A 14,772-nucleotide genomic window follows, 5' to 3' on the forward strand; every position below is an offset into this window, starting at 1 on the left:
TGGGTGGCGAAGGAAGTTATCCCCAGAACTAGGCCACAGAGGACAGGACTGCCTATTACCATGGCTACAACTCTGGGTGTGCACACAAACTCTGCACAAAGGGTGATGGGTTCCCCACCTTAGATTTTAGGAGTGAGGGGTACTGTGCAATTGTTAGCAGTAAAGTAAACAACAACTGCTGCAAAAGTGGGTAGGCTTATCCCTGGGAATGTTTACTTCATTTGGTTAGTGCAGAGCCATGTGCCGCCCCACCCACTAGCTGGTGTCAAGCATAAATGTCAGATTAATAAAAAGGAGTTGTTCAGATGGGGTAAAAGACGTCTGGGAGGTTAGGAATGACCTAGGAATTGAAATGGATTTTGTAGGGAGGGGAGAAAGAATTGTGCTACCGCAGTGTTTAACAGGCAGTGGGCCTCATCACAATGTCGGCGGGACCGACAATGATGTGCTGTCAGTGTCAGTCTCCAGGACATCTACGTCCACAGTCAGACCGTGGCGTTACGATGCGGTCGGTCAGATCACATTGCTCGAGGGACCGTCTGACAGCGCCTGTCGACTGGTTGGTAGGTGGGATCGCATTCCTAACAATGGAGGTGTGCCTTTCCAGGCACCATTGTGGGGATTACTCTCCACCTTTCCGCTAGCAATTTCATGTCGGTTTTTTCGACATTAAAAAGGCTGGTGGAAAGGCTCTTTTGGGGCCCCTAGCAGGGCCCCTGTCCCTTTTGGCCCTCTGCTAAGGGCCCACGGGGGCACCACATCCATTCATCGTGTGGCAGGCACCACTTAGTGACTGCCACAGAGCGCAGGAATGTTTAAAAACATGCCTTTTGGCATTGGGGCTTGTGCTGCGACCCTTTTCCGGGCCGCAACACAAGCCTCAATACAGAGAGGCATGTTTCCAACCACCTCGATGGTGGTCGGATCTTAATTTACGGTCTGGACTGCTGACTACCTGTCGGCCAGTCCCTTTACTGCAATAATGGCATCGTGAACAGGCCCAACGTGTTGAAAGTATGTTATGAGGGATATTTAGGGATAGTCAGAACAAAGAAAAGAGTGAAATCCTCATATGGGTGGCCAGGAATGTATCTGGATATAGAGAGGCGTCTATGGAGCTGTGTGCAATGTGCTGGGTCGTATAAGAGTGAAAAGACTATGAGACCAGCATTGATGGCTACAAAGTCTCCTAAAACGGTTTGGGAGATGTTAGCTGTGGACTTTGTAGGTCTTGTCAGACTGAAATAGGTGTGTTCAAATGTATCATTGTACTTATAGACTATTACAGTAAGTGGTTTGCGTTGGAAGTAGTACAAAAAGGAGATGCAGAAATGGTGGTGAGGGTTTTGGATTCTGTATTGATGACAGAAGGTTTGTAAAAAAACTATTAAGTGATTATGGATCAGAATTCAAGGCTACAGAGGCAGAGCAATTCCTAAGAAGAAATGGAGTGAAACATTTATAAACCTTAGTTTACCCTCCAGCAGGAAATGGCACGGTAGAACGCTTTAACCATGTGGTAAAAGGTACTATTCAGATAGCATGTGGAAGTGGAAAGAAATGGGAGATAGATTGTGGCTATCTCATATCCCCTTACCACTAAGCCAGGTGAGTATTTTTTCACTCAAGCAAAATCACACATAATTACCTTTTTAATATTTTGTGTGGTTCACATAATTTTTGTTTTCCTTCTGGTATGCTTTTCTGAGTAATTTTCATATGCGGGCGGCTGCTTCAAGCATGAAATGGCTCTCTGGAACTGTGAAATTGATCTACTCTGTGGCCGTGTTACATTTTGTGCTCTAATCAGTAGCCTGTTGCTATCTGGTTTGATTTTTATAGACAAAGTTATGCCCCCAAGTGCAATTTCACCCAGATTATCAGCAGAAAGTAGTTTGTATGATAAGAGTTATTTTGGTAAAAAAACTAAATGCATGGGTTATGTAAGGAAAAATGTTCACAGTTTTCACAACACATACCACTCAGGAACCTCCCTGTAGGATATTTAGGTTCTAATGCAATTCATAATGAGTGAGAAGTGATATCAAGATCAGCACTTGAACAATGGTTTTTCTGTGTAAATTATATTAGAAACAATTAAAAACAGGCTAAAACATGGGACCAAAAGTAGATCTTCCACATTCGGGTGTGAAATGTTCCAAATAGTGGCATCAAAGAATATCCTTTTTGTCAAGAGATTGAATTACTTATAAACATAAGGGTTGCTTCTGGCCAGATAAGTGGATCTCTCAAACTGCCTTTCAGTCTGGAAGATGGATTGAGCAGGCTCAGTATTGCACTTTTCTTTATTGGTAAACTTGGCTCCTTCACATATGAATGAGTGGCGAAGTCATGGGTGAGCGTTGAATTGATGGCAGAATGTCAGACTAACCATTAATTATATAATTGAATTCTATTTAAATGAATTGTATTCAGATTTTATTTGGATTTCTTAAAATTCTGAAATGCATGCAGTGCTCCAGTGCCTACGATTGGTACCCCTGAACTAAGTGGAAGTGACCCATTGTTGATGTGATATTCACGTCTCCTAACAGATTGGCCACATTATGAAGGGGGAGTGCCTCTGGCAGTGGCTGCTGTCATGCGCAAGCCCATCTGCGCCTGTCAGCGTTAAGTCAGCGGCCAGGGCCTGTTATGCTGCCCGAGTTGGGTCGTCTGCTAGTAATGTCCTTCAATTATCGGGTGTGTTTTTAAAAACATTGCGGCCTCCCTCTTGCCCTTGCACTTTACTCCAAAATTAGAGCTCTCTTCCAGCATTTTGTCCAATAAATCTTTGAGGGTTTCGCGTATTAGAGCTGCTCTTATTAATGCTAGATCACTGTGGAAGCATCATGTGGTCGTGTTCGACCTGGTCTCTGACAACTCATTAGACCTGCTGTTTGTTACAGAGACTTGACTGGACTCTTCCTCCAACCCTACTGTCGCGCTGGCTACACCTGCTGGTTATAAGCTTTGACGTTTGGACCGCCCAGTCGGCAGAGGGGGTGGTTTGGCGATTTTGCATTCTGGGTTCTCTGTAGCGAAACATCTAGCCTATGGGGCGAGTGTGAGGTTTTGGATTTCAGTATCCAGTTTTCGGCTTATTTCACATTAGGTGGCTCCCTCATCAATCGTCCCCCTGGTCTGGCTGACGTCTTTCTTGAATCCTGTGGGGATGCGGTAGCTAAGCGAGCACTGCGTTTTGCCCATTACATGGTCCTGGGAGATGTGAATCTTCACCTCGATCAACTTGAGGCTAGCGATTCGGTGATTTCTCTGGCTCCCTTCAAATGGCCCAACTTTCTCAGTGGGTCACTCATCCCACTCATCAAGGGGGTAACATCTTAGATCCCATCCATTCTAACTTCCCTATTCTGGTGGTCAAGCCCTCTCCTGTTGCTTGGTCAGATCACTTCCTTATTTGTTTTTCCTGGGAAGTCACCCAGCCCGCCAAGCTGGCTCACTGCAATCGCCCCCCGACATTCAGTAAAATCGACCCTCCCCAGTTTATTATCACTTTGGCTGCCTCCCAGCCTTCCTTTCAGCAGGATCTGGAAAGGAATTTGACCAGGTTTACTGAATGGATCTCTGACTTGGTGTCTGCTCTATCCTCAACGTGCCGGCTTAAGCTGGCAAGACATTCTCCCTCTAAGCCTTGGTTTTCTCCAGAGTTGAAAGCCCTGAAACATGAGTGTAAAATACTGGGGAGGGCTTGGCGTTCCAGCGGCTATTGTCCTATGGCAAAACACTCACTCAGATCCAAACAAAAAAGCTATTACGCCGCTATAGTGATCGCTAAAAGCCGATACTTTACTCTACGTATTGACCAGGCCAGTAATAACTCAAAAGAAATCTTCTATATTGTGAAAAGTTTTATGTTCCCTAGTGCCCAGGCTCGGGCCACCCCAGTTTCGGAGTGTAACACGCTTGCAAAGTTTTTTTGGGACAAAATTTGTACCATACAAGCTAGTTTCTTCTCCTGTGCCACTCTGCCTACAGCTTCCCCCTCTGGCCGGCCTTCAGCCAAACCTTTACCAACACATTCTGTGCCTATAGATCTGTCTGGCACCCTCAAAATCCTTAAAGCCCTGAAGTTGGGCCCTCCAACTGATCCTTGTGCAGCCAGACTTCTGGCTGCTGCGGCGGACATTATAAATCCCGAAGTTAATCAAATTGTCAACATGTCCTTGCGGGAGGCTTCTGTTCCGATGTTCTGGAAGCAGGCTCAAATTCTCCCCCTGCTTAAGAAGCCGTCCCTGGACCCATTAACTCCTGGAAACTACCGCCCAATCTCGCTTTTGTCTAGTCTGGCTAAGGTCTGTGAGAAGGTGGTTACAAATCAAATTACCAATTAAGTTAAGGCATCGGGTTTGTTACACCCTGCACTATCTGCCTTCCGCGATTTGTATAGCACGGAGTCAGCATTGCTAGAGGTGTCTGAAGCAATCCACGAGTGTCTGGATGCCGGCGAGAGAGCCACATTTATCATGCTAGATCTCTTGGCGGCATTCAATACATTCATTGCCCCACTCCCTGCTCCTCGATCGCCTCTCGGAGATCGGCATATCCGGCTCTGTTTGGGGCTGGATTAGGTCTTTTTTCGATGGCCGCAAGCAGCAGGTCTGGCTTCCACCGTGTGCCTCTACGCCCCAAAAAGTGGCTACGGGTGTCCTGCAGGGGTCATCCCTTAGTCCCCTCCTCTTTAACATCTATGTTACCCCGCTGGTTTATCTAGCAGAGTCATTAGGGGCTAAGGTGATGGCCTACGCTGATGACACCCAGCTTCTGTTTTCCTGGGGTAGGGACGATGACTCAGTCCTCCCTGCTCAACACTGTCTGACCTCTGTTTTTCGCTGGCTCTCTCAGGCGCAATTGAAGTTTAATTAAGAGAAGTCAGAGGTTCTCTTGTATGGCTTATTTCCTGCTAACTTCAGAGAGAGGCTGTGGCCCCTGGGCTTCCCTTTGCCTAGCGCAAAGGGAAATGTTGCAAAAAAAATGTGGGGGTTTGGTTCAATGAGAACCTGACTTTTTCTACTCAGGTCAAGACGTTGGCTGGGTCCTGTTTTGGCACTCTGAAAGCTTTGAGGAAGTTTCTTCTTTTCCTCCTAAGACCTGCTAAAGAAACTGTTGTTGGCGCTTTGATTCTGTCCCACTTGGAATATGCTAAAGCACTTTATGCTGGGATCCCCGGCTACCTCTTGAATAAATTGCAGGTAGTTCAGAATTCGGCTGCCAGACTCCTGCTGGGTTTGTCTAGCAGGAGCAGTGTACGCGGTCATTTGCGCTCTCTTCACTGGCTCCCAGTGGAGTCCCGAATAAAATTAAAAAATTTGGCTATTGCCCATAGTGCTTTATTTGGATTGGGCTCTATTTACCTACAGAAGAGATTTGCTTTCTATAATCCAGCAAGACAGTTGCGTTCTTCTTCTCAACTCCTGGTGCAGACCCCTAGGTTCAACCAACAAAGGCTCAGCTGGAGTTCCTTTGTTCGGAAAGCGGCTATGGCATGGAATGCACTACCCCTAGTCCTGCATGGCATCCAGGAATCTGTAATCTTCAAGAAAAAGGTAAAACCCTTTACTTCTAGTTCTTTGATCTGACTCCTGTTTCCTCTTTGCATTTTCCAAGTTCGCGCCAGGACACTCTGTGGAGTATCTGCGCACGCTGCAAATGCATTTAACATAACATGATCAGCATCTATAATTTACTTCTCATATTGTATCCAAAGTATCGCGCATGGGCTGGTCACAGTTGGGCAACTTGACCTGGGCATGTATATCAGTTACGTCATACCATGAATTAATCATTTTCCAAAAGCTTTCATTGACATCGCAAAGATTTTTTTTTAAATATCTTCAGGTTAGGGACTATCACCCATAAATGAGAATTTAACAACGAGCAGGAGACCTCTGCAGTCTATTTGTTATTATATCAATCTCGAAAATGTGACATAAGTACTATATATCAGCAGGGCCGGACTGGGAACCAAAACCGGCCCTGGCAAAGTGCCCCCCCCCCCCCGGGGGGGGTTGGGGCTTCCCACTGAGCTCTTTGCCAGGGCCGGTTTTCGGCCGATTTTGTTACAGGGCCGATTTTGCTGAAAAAAGGACCTGTAACAAAATCAGCCCCCAGGGGCCCAAAACCGACCCCCACCCATGCGGCGCACCGGGGGATTGCCGCTGCCCGCTACGGCCAGTCCGGCCCTGTATATCAGGAGTTTATGTCTTACGTTGAAGATGATAGCACGCAGGTAGCAGCAAATTGGGGCCAACGATTAACAACTACAATAGCTGGTACAGACATGCAAAAAGGCACAGAAAATACTGGACCGGGCAATATTATCTGTTAATCTCAAAATGCAAAAATTTAAAACGGTATATATGCTGCATAATACACCTGAACGTATTTCTAAATGGACATCCTCTATGAATTCATCACATGTATATTGTCCAAAATGTAATCTATATGCAGCAGACATTGCTCATATGTTTATTTAATGTCTGGCCTTGAAAGCATTTTGGAATAGTTTATTTCAATTGATATTCAAACAGATGGGGTTGGATTTCTGTTTAAGTAACAAAGAAATATTAATTGGCGCCCAGAGTGGGTGGAATTCTAATCTTTGTCCCTGACATCAGTCATCATAGTTAGCTCATGCTTATGCATTGCCAGGGCATGGGTGGATGAAACACCACCTAGAGTAGCTGAATTCTGGGCAATACTCCAACAGACATATGAGTGTGAAATGGCAATAGCCAAGGCACGCGGACCTAGAGGAGTCAAAAAGGTGGTTAAGATTTGGTCCAAACTACAATGGATGTAATACCTGGCAGTGAAGTTGTTGGGCTAATCCTGGCAGATGAAGGTTATTGATTCCTGCCTTATGTACATTTATGTTTTACTTCCGTTCATTCAATTTTGTAATGATATGTATTAACATGTGATCAAAATTATGTAAGATTGATGTGATTGTTCTGACTCGAAGAAAAAATAAAACAAATTAAGAAAAAAAAGCTTCCATTGACTACTTGGACAGGAGGGAAACACCAAGGGCACACACTCTTGGAAAATTGTTATACCACTGCCATTGAATAGAGGTAGTGTCATACAGTGTTTTCGTTGTCAGCTCATAGAATAGAAAATTATTGTTTTCGCTGTAAGTAGCTTACAATAGAACACCGTCAAAATATAATTTGATCCTGTGTGCGCTGAGTTCATTTTGTTTGACCTGCAAGTTTTGCAAGCGTTGTAGTTGTTTAAATGCTAGGGTACGCCTGACTCATTATTTTCTACAGGTATTTGTAGAGCTATGGCCCAAATTGTATCAGGAAAACCAAATACAACTGGTATTAACATGTTTTTCTAATTTGATCACTTGAAGAATTTTGGTCTAATCATTGTAGCCAGAGTTCTTTTGAAAGAGCGCCAAAGGATAGCGCTACAAAAATTTTAAATAATCGTTTGTGAATTTCTAGGTGTGGCCTTCAAGTTAACATGGTACATAAAAAACTTACCTTCGAATGTAAGAGATGAAACAAACAACCAGTGTAAATGTTATCAAGGTCCTGATATACATAACTTAATGAAGGAATTAAAAAGGATGGCCCAATCATAAGAGCTTGTTGTGTTCCAGCTTAGGCGCGCCTGTGACGTAACAGGCGCGCTGCGTTACGTCACGTGACCTGGTTCAATAAAGAGGGGCCACGCACGCACGTACGCCACTTGGCGAGAGTGCGGAGAGCCATGAACATCCTCCAGTGCCCGTGTCAGTAATTTCATACGGCCACATGTTAGGCCTAGCTGGTCACAGGTGCCCTCAGAGTGTAGGACCCTACCTCATGCCCCCAGGTACCACACGACCCCCAACAACACAACAACTGGCGACGAGGGTGGTCGTGCCCTCGCCGTGTGTGTGGTGCGCCTGCCCTATCTCGAGGCGGCTGCGAGCTTATGCCCCTGCTCGCGGTGCTCGTGCCCCGAGGCCCCACACACTGGGCAAGAAGGAGTACAGCACGCGGAGCTCCGCCGGACCTGCAGGTGAGCCGTTCCATGTCCCTGCGCCTCGCTCGCTAGACTACTGTCTTCTCCCCAGCCCTCACCGGGCGCGCTGCTGCTTCCGTCCTTCAACCCGCTGGCTCCCCAGCTGCGCCTCGACGCCCCTGGACAGCGCCGCACCCAGGCTAGCCGCCGGTGCGTGAAGTACGCCCACGCATCCGGATCCCGACGCCTGGGCCGCGCCCCTGCCTTACCTCACGCATCGCGCGGACGCAGTGCGTTGCGCTGCTGCAGACGGCCCCATTAGCGCAAGGAGGACAAGCGCGGTGGGCTGCTATGCACACAGCCGAATAAGGAGGAAGACAGAGACTTGCCTACACACACGTCCCGCTCCCCACACGGAGCCTGGGTTAACACCTCGAAGAGGGTGAGGAACAAGCATTGGCAGTGACCACACCAATCTTGCCGACGTCAACGCTCCGGCGAGCGGACCTCAGCTTACCCAACATACGGTGCCCTGTCTCCCAACAGTCGAGCTATGGCCACAATACCACCCATTGAGCCCTTTGTGGTGGAAGGCTCACCGTCATCACTAGCCCCCAAATGGAAGGACTGGGTGGACCAGCTGCTGGTCTTTTTCGAGGCCACCAAAGTTCACAAAGAACAGAAGAGAGCCATGGTGCTCCACCTAGGGGGCAAGGACGTGCACACCATCGCCAAGACACTAACAGAGGCGACACCAAAGACTCATCACTCACTCCTCAACGCCCTGAATGCATACTTTGAACCCATGGCCAATCAGGACTATGAAAGGTTCATCTTCAGGCAAGCCGGCAACTGCCGGAGGAGTTACTGGACACGTATCACGCCAGGCTAAAGCGACTGGCGTTGTCCTGTGGATTCGCAGACACCACTGAAGAAATAAGAGGTCAAATAATTCAGGGCTGCGCCTCATGCAAGTTAAGAGAGCAAATCCTGGAAGAATCAGGAAAACCGTTAGCCGATATTTTGACCCTCGGCCGCACGAAAGAACTGTCCAAAGCTCGAGCTGCTCACATGGAGGCAGCCCTCCAAGCGCCGGTAAAAGCGGAACCAGTCAACAAGATCCAGGTCAAATCCCCGACCAAATGGAACAAGACACCCTCTGGAACATTGGCAGGTGTAACAGGGAAATCCTGTGGATACTGTGGAGGCCCACCCCACCCAGCAGCAGAATGCCCGGCTCGAGGGAAGCGATGCTCAGGGTGTGGCAGATTTAATCACTTCGAAAAGGTATGCCGCTCAAAGAAGTTCCGCAAACCACGGCAGGTGGTGAATGCAATACCAGAAGGTGACCCGAGCCAGAGCGATATGGATGATGACGAAGAAGAGGAAAGGACGGTGCACAAAGTGCACATGATTGGCACAGCTACTCGACGAGCCAGGAAACTTCCGCAGTGCTGCATCAGAGTGGCAGAGCAAGAGATCATGGCCGTGGTCGATACAGGAGCAACTATCAACCTCATGAGTGCAGCCCTATACAGGACAATGGATCGGCCCCCCACCCTAAGTCCATCGCCATCACTGTATTTGCATACGGTCAGGACACCCCTCTCAAAATCAGAGGAAAGTTCAGGACGGTAATCAACCATGGCAACAGGACCGTCACCACGAACGTTTTCGTATCGGAAGATGGGCAGGGCATGCTGCTCGGATGCAGGGCCGCAGAACAACTCGGAGTCGTCACATTCGCATTAGGAGTTCACCAAGAGTCGGTGCAGCAGCTTGTAACGGACTTCTCAGACATCTTCAAGGGTATCCGAAAATTCACAGGTCGCGAAATACACCTACACATCGACCAGGCCGTTCAGCCGGTGGCATTGAGACATCGCCGTATCGCCTTCCACCTCAGACCCCTGGTAGAAGAAGAACTCAAAAAGCTAGAGGCAGCGGGCATCATTGAAAAAGTGACGGGCCCCACACCGTGGGTATCGCCCATCGTGGTGACACGGAAGCCGAAACAACCGGGAGCCGTCCGGATTTGTGTGGATATGCGCCTTCCCAATGCCGCCATCAAAAGGGAACGCCACATCACGCCTACCATTAATGACCTGATTGGAGAGATGGCGGGGGCATGCTGGTTTTCGAAACTGGATCTCCGGTCCGGATACCACCAACTGGTGCTAGATGAAGAATCACGGAACATAACGACGTTCTCGACCCACGTGGGACTCCGAAGGTACACTCGACTCAGCTTCGGCATATCCAGCGCGGCGGAAGTGTTCCAGAACGTAATTCAAGAACTGATTGCTGACATACCGGGTGTAATCAACGTCAGTGATGACATCATGATACACGCCCGCACCATAGCAGAGCACAAGCAGCGACTGGCGCAGGTGTTCCGAAGGCTGAGAGAAGCGGGTCTCACTCTACACCGGGAAAAATGTGAATTTCTGAGGCAGAAGATAGGGTTCTTCGGATACACATTCTCCGCTGATGGAGTCAACCCTGACCCCGAGAAAGTGAAAGACGTCAAAGAAGCTGTTGCCCCCACCACCGTCACCAAAGTCCGCAGTTTCCTGGGAATGGTCAACTACTGTGGGAGATTTATCCGAGATCTTGCCAACCTCACACTCCCATTGAGAGAACTCACGAAAGATTCCACGCCCTGGACATGGGGACCGGAGCAAGAGAAAGCCTTCGAGAGCATCAAAGCAGCACTTTCAGATACCACCACCTTAGCATTCTTTGACCCCCGGAAGCTCACCCTAGTGGCAGTAGATGCCGGTCCAGCAGGGCTAGGTGCGGTGCTCATGCAGAAACAGCGGGACGAGATGGATTGGGCCCCGGTAGCGTTTGCTAGCCGTTCACTCACAGACACTGAGCAACGCTACTCACAGATTGAAAAAGAGGCAATAGCCATACACTGGGGGTGCAGACACTTTCATCTCTATCTATATGGAAAGCCGTTCACAGTAATCACGGATCATAAACCACTGGTCGCACTATTCTCGGGGACCTCGACGAAACCACCACCCGCATAGAAAAATGGATGCTACAGCTCCAAGACTACAATTGCCAGGTGGAATACCAACCAGGGTCACGCAATCCAGCGGACTACCTCTCACGGCATCCACGGGCAGCCACACCAGAGGAAATGGAGGACGCCGAAGACACGGAAGCCTATGTCAGGTGTGTCACTGCACGATCATGTCCACGGCCCCTATCCATGAGCGACATCGCAGAGGCCACTTTAAAGGACGATTGTCTACAAAGAGCACGGAAAGCCCTTCGGAGTGGAAATTGGCACCGCGCCAAGGAAAACTGGAGAATACTCACACCGGAAGCCCAACGCATCATGGAGAGCCTGCACCACGTGAGAGGAGAACTGAATGAAGACAACACAGGCTGCCTGCTACGGGGCCACCGGCTGGTAATACCCTCTGCCTTGACAGACCAGGTAGTGCAACTGGCCCATGTCGGCCATCAAGGGATGGTTAAAACCAAGGCAAGATTGAGAACCAAAGTGTGGTTCCCACTCATGGATGATCTAGTTGAAAAGACCGTACGATCCTGCGCAGCCTGCCAAGTCACGGGGGACGTTCCGCGAGAAGCGCCAGTCCTAGTCGAACCTCGGCCTCGACAACCGTGGGAGTGTGTCAGCATGGACTTCGGAAGCCTACCTGATGGGCGACACACCATGGTTGTAATAGATGATCACTCCAAATATCCCGAAGTAGAAATCATAGCCACTACCAGTGCCGCTGAAGTACTACCCAAACTGGAAAAAATCATAGCCGCACACGGAGTGATATGTGAACTGCGGACGGACAACGGCCCCCCATTCCAAGGCCAGGAATTAGCCAACTACTTGAATGCCCTAAGAACCCGGCACCGCCGCATCACCCCTCGCTGGCCACAAGCCAATGGTGAAGCTGAACGCTTCATGCGAACCCTCAACAAAGTAATTCGGATCGCGCATGATAAAGGACAGTCAGTGGAAATGGCCATATTTACATTCCTGCGGAGCTACAGACAAACACCCCACACCACCACGGGGGTAGCCCCGGCACATGTTCTCATGGGACGCGTGGTGGCAGACTCCATTCCTCATCATCCCCAATGGACACCGGAGGTGGCTGATGAAAGCAGAATTGCAAGGAAGCGACAAAAATCCTATGCCCAAGTCAGCCAGAGGAGGAGAGCTGTGGCAGCCCGGATTAACAGAGGAGACCTGGTACTGTTAAAGAACAGAGTAACCAGCGGAAAATTTAGACTGACCTATGAACAGGAACCATGGCGAGTTGTCAGTGTGAAAGGCACCCGCATAATAGCCTCCAGAGGGAGAGAAGTAGTGACCCGGAATGTGTCACACTTCAAACTGTTTCACCCTGAACCGGAGCAGAGACTAACTTCAGAACCACCAGCAAACAGGGCGGCCGCAAGTCCAGCCGTCTTGGACACAACTGAAGCCCAAGAGGGTCATTTGAGAAACACCACTCCTGAAGAGAACAGTGAAAGTTCTGACGACGCTGAGAACACTAGTGTGGACCCAGAGGATCCTGAGTCCGAGACCACCAGCCCACGATCCACAACCCTGACCAGTGATGACGTCACCCAGAACCGAGGGAGGTCCCAATACAGGTTGAGAAGCAATCCAGAACCATCCCGTCGTCTTCGTGATCATTTTATGTAAGACTGTTCTGATATAATTATATGGTTTTGATATTTGCTATGAATCTTAACTGTGCACTTTGATCTGATGTGCCTCAAGCCCAGAGTCTGCCATTAAGAGACTCCATGTTGAACATATGTATTCGCATTTTCTTCTTTCATGTTTTAGGAGGAATGTTGTGTTCCAGCTTAGGCGCGCCTGTGACGTAACAGGCGCGCTGCGTTAGGTCACGTGACCTGGTTCAATAAAGAGAGGCCACGCATGCACGTACGCCACTTGGCGAGAGTACGGAGAGCCATGAACATCCTCCAGTGCCCGTGTCAGTAATTTCATACGGCCATGTGTTAGGCCTAGCTGGTCACAGGTGCCCTCAGAGTGTAGGACCCTAGCTCATGCCCCCAGGTACCACACAACCCCCAACAACACAACAGGGCTCATTAAGGGGCTATTATGTGTATAGCATGAATCCCGTATTTTGTTGCACACAATCACTTTGAATGGCTTTGTAACACCTCTGTCTTTATTAAGCACTCATGTGATCTTTCAAAATCCTGGCTATAGCATTTGTTAGTTTTAGCAGCTGAGGTTGTTAATTAATGTCTGTGGTTGATCACTGTTTATGAACATGCTGCTGCCTCACGTTTTTAATAAAGAATATATATATTTTTTTAAAGCAATACAAAACCATGGAAGAGAACTGGTTTGAAAAGAACGGCGGTCTGGATAGGGGGGTGACATAAGAAAGTTAACTAAGAAACCTCCAAAAAATGAACTAGTCTGCGTAGCTAGGGGAGCAGTCTAATGCATGTGAAGCAGAGGCCTATGGTAGACGAATTCATAAACAGTCCTATTGAACAAAGCATGATTGAATTAACAGACATCAAGGCAAATTTATAACACAATGCATACTGAAACATAAGCAATAAAAAGCTAACGAGATTCATTTAAAAATAAACAGGTATAACTTGGTACTCAACTGGAATGAAATAGTATCTTGGGTCCTGGGGACACGGTGTTGCTTCGCCCCTGTGTTAAAATAGCCACTACCTTCGACATTACATTGCAGCTCCAGTGTGGAACAGACAGGTAGGTTCCTTTACTTCTAGCTAGGGGAGAGCAGAAAGAGAGGGCCCTATTGGGCTCTGCTTAACTATCTGTTTTCTTTTTTTACATTTTATTAAAAGGGCTTAATCTTGGCAGCAGGGGCGGCTCTAGGCTCATGGCGGCCCAGCGCAGGGACCATAGGTAGGGGGCCCCTGGAGGAACGCAGGCGCGGAGGCCAGTGAAGAGGGGGGTTCAGGGTGTTTGGAAGTGCCAAATCCCTGCCAGGGGCTGCCACGTAAATATGAATCCATCCTCAGAGGATTATTATATTAAGGATATATATTGGTGTGGCGGCCCATGGGGTTTCGCGGCCCTGTGCAGGTGCACAGCTTGCACATGCCTAAGGTCGCCCCTGTTGGCAGGGCCCAAGTCCTGGCTCGCTTAGCACTCTGTTGGGTGGAAAGGTAGGTTATGTGATGTCAATTCCTTTAACTGATTTTGAAGTCAAATAGCAAGTGATGTCACTTGCGCTACCCTCATGAGTTGTCCAAAGTGACGCCACAAGGAAGTGGTCCTTTTGCAGAGATGGGGCCTATGAAACAGTGTCCTTTATGTGAAGGATGTCTCAGTAAAAACACATTTTCTGGTGTGTTAAGCACAGATGGTTGTTTGCGTATTGAGATCCGAATCAAGAATGGTGTAACTATTCATAAAGTCCAATCGCTTTTGTTTTTCATGTAGTCTGTCTTCACTTTCTCTTAGTCAAATACGAAAGATGTGTCAGGCAAACGAAAGTTCAGCTCCCAGAACTATGATGAACAGAAAAAGAAGTCATCAATTTTTTTTTCCGTCATCACATTTTTTTTCAGTCATCACATTTTCATCATCCTTTTCAATAACTAGCTTTTGAGGCTAAAATAGGTTTTCTCAACAAGTACTCAACATAAGCACAGACCTGCAAACCCAGAAGTTGTAGACAATTTTTGGAACAGCAAGGCATAAAAAGGCACAAAAAGAATTCTTTCATCAGACACTCTGAGAAGGTTGAGAAACAGCCCATAACTTAGCCACATATATAA

At 48.1% G+C, this 14,772-nt stretch overlaps 1 protein-coding gene across 1 annotated transcript in view; it reads left to right on the plus strand.

Annotated features, from left to right (window-relative positions):
* LOC144784068 (uncharacterized) overlaps window positions 1-14,772 on the plus strand; it is a 1,315,621-nt gene that overhangs the window by 1,201,098 nt on the left and 99,751 nt on the right. The gene's annotated exons all lie outside the window — the stretch shown is intronic.

The sequence above is a fragment of the Lissotriton helveticus genome, chromosome 10, assembly GCF_964261635.1.
Source record: "Lissotriton helveticus chromosome 10, aLisHel1.1, whole genome shotgun sequence".
NCBI lineage: Eukaryota > Metazoa > Chordata > Amphibia > Caudata > Salamandridae > Lissotriton > Lissotriton helveticus.